The sequence below is a fragment of the Condylura cristata genome, unplaced genomic scaffold, assembly GCF_000260355.1.
Source record: "Condylura cristata isolate star-nosed mole 26May11 unplaced genomic scaffold, ConCri1.0 scaffold00009, whole genome shotgun sequence".
NCBI classification, from domain to species: domain Eukaryota; kingdom Metazoa; phylum Chordata; class Mammalia; order Eulipotyphla; family Talpidae; genus Condylura; species Condylura cristata.
In genome coordinates this window covers 8,785,694-8,796,172 of record NW_004567110.1, presented here as the reverse complement: position 1 = coordinate 8,796,172, position 10,479 = coordinate 8,785,694, and the positions used below count along the sequence as shown (strand labels likewise).

Here is a 10,479-nt window from a genome sequence, read left to right as displayed (position 1 = left end):
TAATCCAGTCATCTACTTTTATAGCCCCTAAGCTTTTACGACTTTCTTTCCTCAGCTTCAGATGGGCTCCCTAGCCCCAGGGTAGTTCTGGGGAGCCCTAGGAAGTAGAAAGTTGTGCCATCTGAGGTCTTGGCGCGAGAGGGAGGCCATGCTCCCCATGACCCCGGCACTCTGGCCTCCGCAGAGCCGCAGGGACTTCTTCCAGTGAATTCCTGAGTACATGAGGGTCAACTAGAAGGAAGGAAAACTGGCTATTGCTCACAGTCTGTGATTGTAACAAGATCCACTTTTCTTCTTCTTCTTCCTAGGCCTGATCTTTTGACCAGAAAGGAATTACAAAGATACCCCTCCCGGTGGCTGTGACTGTCAGCTGCCTGGAACTTCCTCGAAGGACTTTCAGAGGCACTGGATTTACAGTGATACTGGCCCACCGGGGAAGAAGCTGGTGGACACATTCTCTGGACTAACGCACCCTGCACAATTGTGGGGCTCTCAGAGACAGCCTGGCCCAATGCACCCCTGCAGCCTGGAGGGGTCTGTGAAGGACCGTGGAAGATGGAGGACCGGAGCTGAGCCTCGTCTGAACAGAAGTGTCTGGTGGGTCCCATCACCCCTCGGGAGTGCTCCCCTGAAATGTAGGACCTGGCTCACACACGAGCACACGCCCCCTGCTTGTTCTGGCGAGCGACACCTGGCCTGGTGTACACATGGGGCGCAGCTGCCCTGGCAGGAGCGGGAGGTGTGTCTGGGCCCGGTCTGGGGCTGGCAGGGCACATGGAACTTGAAAGGGGGCTTCTGGGAGCTGCCACTGCCTCCGGCTGATGTGTCGTGGGACGTGATTTGCCTGGTTGCTGTGTCTCTGACTGGGGGACTGTTAGCACCCAAGACACAGCCCCGTGTCTGGAAGGCCGAGCGCGTGCAGGCCGCCGCCTCCCTCAGCCTCGTGGTGGCGTGAACACAGAGAGTAAACAGCGACAGGAGCCGGGGTGGCTTCCTTTTTAATCCAGCAAACCTTTGTTGAGTGTTTAACTCTGAGCAGTGTCTTTGACTAGGTCTTACAGAAATTCTTGTTTTTTCACTAAAGGTTGAATGCTGCGCAGAGAGGAGAACCCAGCTATACTAAGTAGCCATTAAGGAGATGTGCAGGCATTTATAACGGTGCCACTTTGTGTGTTTTCGATTTATTGATGCGCACACAGAACTGGGGTACAGGCCAGAGGTGCAGGGGCAGTGAGCGGATTCACCAGAGACAGAGTGGGGAGCAGAACAGGCAGATCGACGAACTCCACTGCTGAGGGGAGCAGCGGGTGGGTCAGGAGAGGTCTGCCGTGCCACGTGGTCACCTCCAGGGTGGGGCTCGAACTCGTGCTGCAGTGGCTTTAGCTTCTTAGTGCTGTGCTTTAACCCACCAGGGCGGGCCTGCTACTTTGTGTTTTTGAATGAACTCTGAAGCACGTGGAGATACAGGGTACTCACACAGCCAGCTGTGTGCCACCACCTCGTTGTGCCAATTCCAGCCCCTGCGCCATGCTGGCCTCAGATGTGGCTAAGGAATGTAACTGCACACCCTTGCACCTTCATTGTGTCTCTCCGGTCCATCCCCCTTCCTCCCCTCAGAAGTAATCCTTCCTCAGTTGGTGCTTGTCATCCCCGTCATGGGGTGTGGGGTCCCGGTTTCTCAGCTCTGTGTTTGGGTCGAGAAACCCAGAATGGGGTGTAAGCAGGCACCTTCATGGCCTGTGGCCTGGGTGATTCTCCCCTAGGACCCCTGTGTCTGTGCTGCCGGATCCTTGCCCTCTTCTCAATGGGGGTGAAGCCACTCCATCCTGCACAGGTTTGGCGTGGAGGCTCCTGTGCACGGGGCCTGGCCCCCACCCCGGTAGGGTCACTGTAGGGTGGGGAGGACTTCTGGAAGGAGAGGGGTTGTTTGGGCTGCGCTCGTCCTGAGCAGAGCCCGGCGGGCAGTGGCAGACTTTGAACAGGGCACTGCTGGTTGGCGTGGACAGATGGTCAAGGGTCACAGTCCCCGAGCCCGTGGAAAGGCCGGCTGGCAGGTCAGCAGCAGGCTGGGGACAGTGCCTGGGTCAGCTGGAGCGAGGGACAGCCCCACGTGGACCTGGTGACAAAGGCCCCGTGAGTCTGCCGTGGACAGCAGGACTGGCCCTGGCTGTGAGGCTGTGGAGGGTGTGGCCTGAGAGTGGGCCTGCCCCCACGGACAGCCCAAGTGCTGAGGCCACCTGGGGCCACCCGGCTCTTGGGTGAGGCCTGAGCTTTCGTCGTGTCAGGTGTCCAGTTCCGCTCGTCTCGAGCCTCTTCTCAGAGAGGCTTCCGGGAAGTGTCCCCTGTCACCGCCGTTTCTGCTCAGTGCTTGCTCCTCAGTGGTTACAGTTCGGTATTTGCTTGTTCAAGTCGGTGTTTTCCTGTCTTTCTGCCACCCCTGACAGGCATCACTCTGAGGACAGGCAACGTAGCGTCTTGCTCAGAGCCGAAACACACAGTAGGCATCGTGCTCATTTACTCCTTGCATCTCAGTGAACAGAGCGGGCGGCGTGACTGGGCTTGCGTTGAGGCGGGGGGAGGGGGGTGCTCAGCGGAACAGTGAGTGGGGGCGAGACCCAGGACAGTTGCCCTTTCCCAGGTTCTCTGCACCCCTTCTTGTCTTCCTGCTCCCCCACAGCGGCAGTTGCACCTCACTATCACACGGCCACACGCTTGTTCTTCTGCCTTTATCCGTTACTCCCTAGAACAACCTCATTGTGTCCCGTCTGTTATCTCCCGCTCCTGTGCATCTCTGGAGGGCTCCAGAAAGGTCTTGGGGAAATAAGCTCTCCTTGCCTGCTGCTGTGACAGCTCTGGGCCCTGCTCTCAGCGAGCTCGCACCCGGTGAACGGAGATGGGAGATAACTGGCGTGGGTTAAGCCACACTTTGTGTGGGGCGGGTGGAGGCATCAGCCTGTGCACCCCTGGGACAGCCCCGTGGGGACGGTGCTGTTAGGACTGCCCCTTCCCTATCCATAGTTGTGGTAACTGGAGCACGGAGAGGTGAGAGAGGTTTATCAGGAACTCAGGCGGGATCTGAACATGGTTCTCTCCGACCCCCGGGTCCCTGGGCCCTGCTGCCTGGGGCTGAGAGGGGCAGTCACTCCTTTTTGGCTGTCGGGGCCTGTGTGGCCTTCGGCAGGTCCTCCCTTCTCTGGGCCTCGGAACCCCATCGGTAGGGACTCTGCTGAGGTGGACGCAAGTGTACTCGCTTGGACGACAGGTGTTGTCGGGGCTCTGCTGACAGACTGGCCCCTCGGGCAGCTGACGAGCCGGGCTGCCAGTGCTGCTGGTCCTGACATTGGTGTTGGTGCTGGTTCTAGGCGCTGGTGCTGGTTCCTCTGGTGCTGCTGCTGCCGTTTCTTGGGCGCAGGTCGGCGCCTCCAGCGGCCGTTGGCGTTGCACAGGTGGTTTGCTGCTGCAGAGGCTTGGTGGCGTCCTCACTGCCCACCAGTCTGACTTCCGTTGCTTGGAGGAGTCCTGTCACCCAGGCTGCCACGGCAGCAGGCCCTGCCTGCCCATGTCAGTGGGCCCTGTAGTGATGCCTGGCAGTGTCTCTAGTCCGGAGCCCGGGGGTGCAGCAGTGCCTTCAGCTGCACAGACACCCAACCAGCATCCCCGAGAGGGCTTAGCGCCGTGCCCCCGGGGCCCACACGGGGTGTCTGAGAGCGGAGGCTGTGGTCAGTGTCTAGGCAGAGCGGACACCAGGGCTCCTCAGGCCAGCTGTGGGGTTGCCTGCTCACCCTCCCGTGCAGGAGGAGGATGTGGCCTTGCACTGAGGCCTGAGACACCGAGAACAGGAACCAGAACAACCCAGCCTCTCTCTGGAGAAGGAGAAGCTGGAGACTCCAGCCCCTTCACCTTCGGCTTCCTGCTGGGCCAGCTGTTTGAATGTTCATGATCCGCCAAGATTGTCAGGTTTTAGAGGAACAGACTTAAGAAAAAAATAACTGATTTTATTTAACTTGAAGAACACCACCGTGGACACCCAGGGCCTCTGTTCCTCAGCTGATACTGCTTAGGATGTAGATATTCTGCAGAAACACTTAGGCGACAGCAGGTGCGCACGGCCCTCCAGCGGGGGCTGAATTTGGAGCGCGGGTCCTCTCTCTCGGCTGTGCTGCTCCGGCCATTTCACCAGAGACAGCGTCCAGCCTGTGTCCAGTCCTGCTCCACGTTGGCCTTGCCACCTCAGCTCCGCCACCTTCCCCAGACCCAGAAGAGTCGCAGTGAAGTGACTGTGCAGCTCCTGCTGAGCCAGACTGGAAACAAAAAGAAGCCCAAGCCCGCGTGCTGTGTGATCCTGGCTCTGTGTCTGGTCACCGGCCTCGGGCCTGGCAGCCTTATAGCCATTGAGCACCCCGAGTTTTTAGTCAGCCCCTTTATTACTTACTCTCAGAGTAGAGGATGAAACAGTGAGTATCCCACCGTGCGAACAGTCGATGGCTCATTCACTCACTTTCCCCATTCATTTCTCCTCAGTAAATCGGGGATAATAATATTCCCTTCCCTGTGGGTTTAGCGTGAGAATAAATAAGAGCAAATTGAAGGGATCAGTTCAGCGCCTGACTTAGAGCAAGCACTCAGGGGATATTAGCTATTTTTTTCCATAAAATGTTTGAATGGCATGAGGAGATTGGAACATAAAGGCACATATCATTGAGGGCGAATGTATTACTAAAAGTGAACATTCAATTTAGCTGAGCTCGTCTGCCGTGGTATGCCGAGTGCGTGCTGTTTGTGTCTAAATCAAGGACTGGCGAGCTATTTCTGTCCAGGGCTGGCTAGTAAATATTTTCGGCTGTGGGGATCCTACAGTTCTGTCCAGACTTGCCATTTCTGCTGTGTCTGGATAGCAGCCATCGAGGATACGTAAGTGAATGGCTGTGGCTGTGTGCCAGCAAAACTTTATTTATAAGAACTGGCAGTAGCTATAGTCTGCCCCTTGATCTAAATGAAGGAAAACAGTTGTCTGGGAGAAAAAAAAAAAAAAAAGCAACTTCTTTTGGTCAGAAACACTGTAAAAAATCAGTTCCCAGTGGCAGTCCTTAGGTGAGGCTTGATAAGCAGCATCTGTTGTCTCTGGGCTTTTAGGGAAAGTGTAGACGAAGCTTCACCCACTAGGTCTCTTTCTGTGTATTTAGCAAACCTCTCTCAAGGGGCGGCCACCTCCCAGCTGCTCCCAGCCCAGACCCACCATACAACCTAAAGTTGTCGGGGGTCATCTCAGTGGTGATTTGGGAGGTCACTTTAGGGTGTTTTCAGTGTTGGGTGCCCTGTCTGTCCCTGAATCACACTCAGGCTTCACTGGTAATTTGAGTGGCAGACCCGGGGTGGTGGGGGGTCCCACGCCCAGCTCTCGGGGTCCCTTCTCAAGGGGTGGCTGGGAGCTTCTTTGGTGGTCCTTGGCCCTCTTGATTGACAGCAGCAGTCGTTGGGAGATTGTGACTTTGGGAGCAGAATACAACCAGGCTTTGGAACTTTACTGTGTGACCTTGCCGTGGTCCCTAAACCTTGCCGGACAACACACCTCTGTGCCTCAGGTTCTCCCGTCAGCGCGGCTGGCTAGTGGTTCCCTCTAAACGTAGGTAGCTCCTCCTGCTGGAGGCCGGGTGGGAGCGGACCTCACCCCTCCCTCACCCCAGGAAGCTGTGTCCTGCCTTTCCAGCTGGAGCCTGCATGTGAGGATGGCCGCCCCTCCTCCTGGTGAATGTTCCTGGTACGAAGGCCTGAGAAAACACTGGCCTGAGGAATTCCGAAGTTAATGAAGGGAGCAGATTCCAGGAGGGTCTTGGCTTGACCTCCCACCCCTTCCCCAGCGCCCCGCTATCCCGGAGTGAGTTTGGAGGCAACTGGAGGTTTATAGCAACTGCACCGAAGAACTCTCCTCTTGCGGGGGCTGTGACCTTGGCCCTGGAAGCTGAGCCAGGGTGGGCGAGAGCCTCTTCTGATTAGTGGGCGACAGGCCTGGGAGCAATGTGGACGGGCGAGGCAAGGCTCGCTGGTGGATGATGCGCTTCCTGGGAGAAGCTGGGAGTAATTCTGTCACAGGAGGGAATAGGGGATTTATGAGAGAGCCCTGAAAGCAAAGCCAGCTGCCTTAAAGAAAAAGAGAGAAACTGCTGTTTTGTTTGCTTGTTTCTCAGATCCAAGAGGTGTATTCAGTTAGGGAGGTTGGGGAAGGGAAAGAGAATGGGCTTTTGTTGACTGGAGCTTCAAGATACACTATTTATTTTCGACACATGGAACCTTCAGGAAAAGGCTTTGCAGACCAGCCATAGGCAGGACATACCGTGGCTTAGGACGTTGGGGGCCAGAGAGGGCAGTGTGGTGGCCACTGAGATGGGCACTGGGCCTGGCCCCGACAGGGGCACCCAGCGAGGTGTGTGCAGCTCCCAATGGGCCAGGCAACCCGTGTGGCAGCGGAGCGTGTGATCCATCCCTGCTTGTCCCGTGCCTGTCTCCTGGCCGGGAGGGGTTATCCAGTGGTGGGGAGGCTTCCCCCTTTCTTTGTCAAAGGGTTGGGCGAGCTGATAACTGGTCTTGCAGGGCAGTTGCTGGGTGGTGGTGGGGGTTGAGAGATCCTTCCTCCTAGCCAGTGTAATCTGCCACCATCTACAGCTCCATGTGGGGTGAGGGGTCTTGGGGATGGGGGTCAGCTCCACCTGATTACCAGGAATTGCCCCAACCCTCCCCCCCCCCCCCCCCCACACACACAGGCTTATCAGGCTCCATCCAGGGAGCAGCTGTGCCTGGTGAGGTCTCTGAGTCACCCAGAGGTTCCTACTGGGTTTAGCAGGAGGCGATGACATAAACAAATAAACAGTGCTCAGGGCAAGCCCCAGCTTTCTGCTCACCCAGGGGCACCCGGAACTGCTTGGTGCATGTTCAGAGAAGATGAGGATGTTCATTAAGAATTTCCCTGAGGAGCAGATACCAGCAGTGGGAAGCATGCTAGAACGTTCGGGACCATCTGAGTGCCTGGGGCTTCCTGGCTGTGTGACCTTGGGGAGGACGATCACCTCTCTGGGCCTTTGTTTCCCCTTTGTGATGGCAGGTCCTTGTGAAAATGAGCTGACCCGAGGTGTAAAACCCTGGTGGGTGGCTGAGCCAGTCTGAGCTCCTGGAGTTCCAGCTAATCAGGAGCTGAGGTGGCTGCTTGCCTGATGTGCTCACGGCTTGTTGGGAGCACGTGTGAGTCAGCTCTGGGATGCTGGGGACCAGGGGAGCGTGGCTGTCACACGCAGCTGGGCCACATCCCTGGGAGGTGGCAGAGGTGGCTGGGTGGAGTGGAGAGGAAGAAAGAAACGGGGTTGCAGAGAAATGGAGGGCGAGAGCACAACCTGAAAGGGTCAGCGGCTGTTGGGCTGGGCCGGGTGTCACCAGTCGGGACGTAAAGGGTCAGGAAACATGGCCGGTGGCCTTTGGGGAAGCCGGAGGGACCGCGTTTGTGAGGGTGTGTAGAACGGAGTTGAGAAGGGGGTTTGGAATTGAGAGTGGGGACCTAGAGGAGAGACCCCCCACTCTTACTGAGGAGACTGACTACTGTTCAGCCAGGAACAGGGCTCCCAGGATAGCCAGCAGCTCCTAAGAGTTGGGGGGCTGGGCAGGGCAGGGCTGTCTGCATTTGGTAGCCTGTCTGGAGAGGAAATTGCTGGGAGGAAGGCCCATGCTGTGGAAAAACTGAGCTTAGGCAGAGAAAGAGACGATTAATTTAAACACAATGTTTGAGAGCTGATTTTGCTTTTCAAAATGTAATTCGAAATGGAAAATCTGGGTTTGGTAATGGGAAAATAATTGTGTGTGTTATTATGAAATCGTCTTTTTTTCTTAAACATTTTCTGTGATAAAACTAATATCAAGTCCTGGGAGAAAATGTAGAAAGTAGAGAATTATGCCATGGGTTGGGGAAATTCACACAGCCTTCCACACGGCCTGTGCGATAATCATGCCTTTGAGTAGGAGATCAGCTCATCCTGCTGGGACCTTCGGGGTCCTTGCTTCATCACTGAAAGACCCACCCGGTGCCCCTCAGTCCCGGGGGCAGCATCTCAGGCTCTGCGAGTGGGTTAGACCACAGGCGCAAGTCTCGGCCAGGTCTGCAGGCAGCGTCAGAGTGCTCACGGTAGTCTTGTGACTCCAAGCCCCTGCCACAGCTGGAGGAACCGCGCCTGGGCGTTGCTCTGCTCTGGCGTCCCCTCTGCTAGGGGCTAGGTGGAGGGAGCCCTGTCACACTTGTCCTGGTGGTGCGCGATAGGGGATTGGTGAGCTATTGGTTGTTTTGCAGACTGATGCCAACAGAATGGATAGCTGGTAGGTCAGTTGCTGTGTGTGATCGCCATACCCATCCCAGCACAGCCTGGAACTCACAAGGGATGGGACTCTGAGGCCAGGTCACAGATCCACAGTAACAATGGGGATGGTGATGAGGATGTGACAGTGAAGTTGGTGCTGGTGAATATGATGGTGAGGTTGGTGATGGTGAAGATGGTTGTGATGGTGAGGTTGGTGATGGTGAGGTTGGTGGTGGTGAAGTTGGTGGTGGTGAAGTTGGTGGTGATGTTGATGAAGATGGTCACGATGGTGGTGATGATTATGGTGATGTCAGCACCCCTCACTCTGAGGTGTGTGACTACATCCGACCTTATTGGATTCTTAAAATCCCCATGCCATAGCCAGGGCCTGAGGTAACATCCCTCTCCTTTCCAGGCAATGCATAGGGCCCCCTGCCGTTAGGGGCAGGCAGCTCACACTCGCCAAAGTGCAGCACACGTGTTCCCCGTTACTGTCTGCAGCGCTGAGGACAGCCTGATGCTCCTGTCTTCTTTCCTCCAAGAAGGCCGAGGTCGGTGAGGGGAGACGTTTGGCCCTGTCAGTTGTGGGACTAGATGTAAAAGGAGATGCAGACTGCTTGTTCAGAGTGGTTAAGGATTTCTAGATGATGACTGCAGAGCATCAAATATCAAATCAACCCTTCCGAGACTGGATCCTTGTGCGCTTGCTCCAGTCTTGAGTGTGAGAAGTGAGCCTAAGTCCACTTTCCTGCCCAAAGCTGCATTTCCTAGGTCTGCAGAACTGGGCCTGGTGGAGCCATTTGGTGCCTGCTGGCGGCGTCTGGGGACAGTTCCTCTAGCTTTATCCCCTTTGCTCAGATGGATGCCTAGGAGCCTCACCTGGCTAGCCCCTGTCAGGGGTGTAATGCTATCTCGGGGCAGTGTTGGGGGTGACTTTACCATACTTTCCACTCCTGTTCGAAATGTGGGCACCAGCCGCTCCCCCCCGCTGTGGTGTGCTCAGTGTTGCTCTCTGCTGTGCACGTTCTGTGGGGCCCCAGGGGAGATGGCCAGCGCCCCTGCCCTGGAGAAGAGACCCTAGGCGGGGTGCATGTCCTGTGTCTGAGGTGCCTGTGGTTCTCCTTGGTGGCCCTGCTCTCTCCTCACAGCCACCCTGGAGGGCTCCCCCTCATCAGGCCCGCCATAGAGCCAGCGTCTGGGGTGCAGTGCTTGCAGGGCCTGGCGTGGCACCCAAGTCCCCCGGCTCAGTGACATGTTCCTGCTTTCTCCTGCTTTTGTTTCTGGCTTCATTTCGTGGTCACTGAGCATCCAGCGAGGTGGTGCTGCCTCTTGCATTTACAGGCTCACCTGCCTTTGCAGTCTGAGCCTCTGGCACTTCCTGTGCACTGACTGTCTGGCTTCAGGGCTCTGGGGTGAGGGCGGGGCCCTGGCCCCACATTCTGCTGCGTGGGTGGCTTTTTGCCTCTCAGCCAGGCATCGCCTTCGCCCTTGGTCATTGATAGACCTGGTGCGCAATGACGGCCCTGCTCACAGCCGGTGGGCGGTGGGCTGTGCTGTGAAGGCTGAGTGGGGACACTCACCCCACGACATTGCCTGACATTGCCTAACAGCGAGTGTGGTTTACATACCGCGTGCCTGATGCATACTTTCTCTTGACCTCAGCTTCCTCACCTATAACGAGACGTAATCACCCCTCTGGTCCAGGCTGAATGCCTGTGTCCCCCCACTTCCCTGAATTCAGTTGTTGAGGCTCAACCCCCTGCTCCCAAATTGATTATATTTGGAGCCAGGCCCTGGGCTGAGTAGATGAGAGTGGGGCGCTCACGTTGGGGCTCCCGTCCTTGGAAGAAGAGGAAACTGGTGCTTTCTCTTTTTTAATCACAAAGCAGCCCGAGAGCTGAGTGAGTGCAGAGGGGTGGCCGATGGGCAGTGGGCCTGAAGGTGGGTACTCGGGCCCTTGGGTCTTGGACCCCAGCCTCTGGAAATTGGAGAAATAAACGTCTGGTGTTTCAGCCGCCAGTGTGGCTTCCCCAGGCTAGGGTTGAGCATAAGAAGGGGCTGAAGTGTCAGCGAGGTGCTCAGGGAAGCACCCACCACAGCATTAGCGCGTCCTGCGTCCTCCTGGGCTTGCTGCTTCCAAGGACAC

The 10,479-nt window shown here is 56.7% G+C and overlaps 1 long non-coding RNA gene across 7 annotated transcripts in view; it reads left to right on the top strand.

Moving 5' to 3' along the window:
* LOC105853450 overlaps positions 1-10,479 on the top strand; it is a 136,841-nt gene that overhangs the window by 64,817 nt on the left and 61,545 nt on the right. For all 7 annotated transcript variants that reach the window (XR_001145302.1, XR_001145303.1, XR_001145307.1 and 4 more), the window contains one exon: positions 309-597. This is a non-coding gene — a long non-coding RNA (uncharacterized LOC105853450). The remainder of the gene's footprint in view (positions 1-308; positions 598-10,479) is intronic.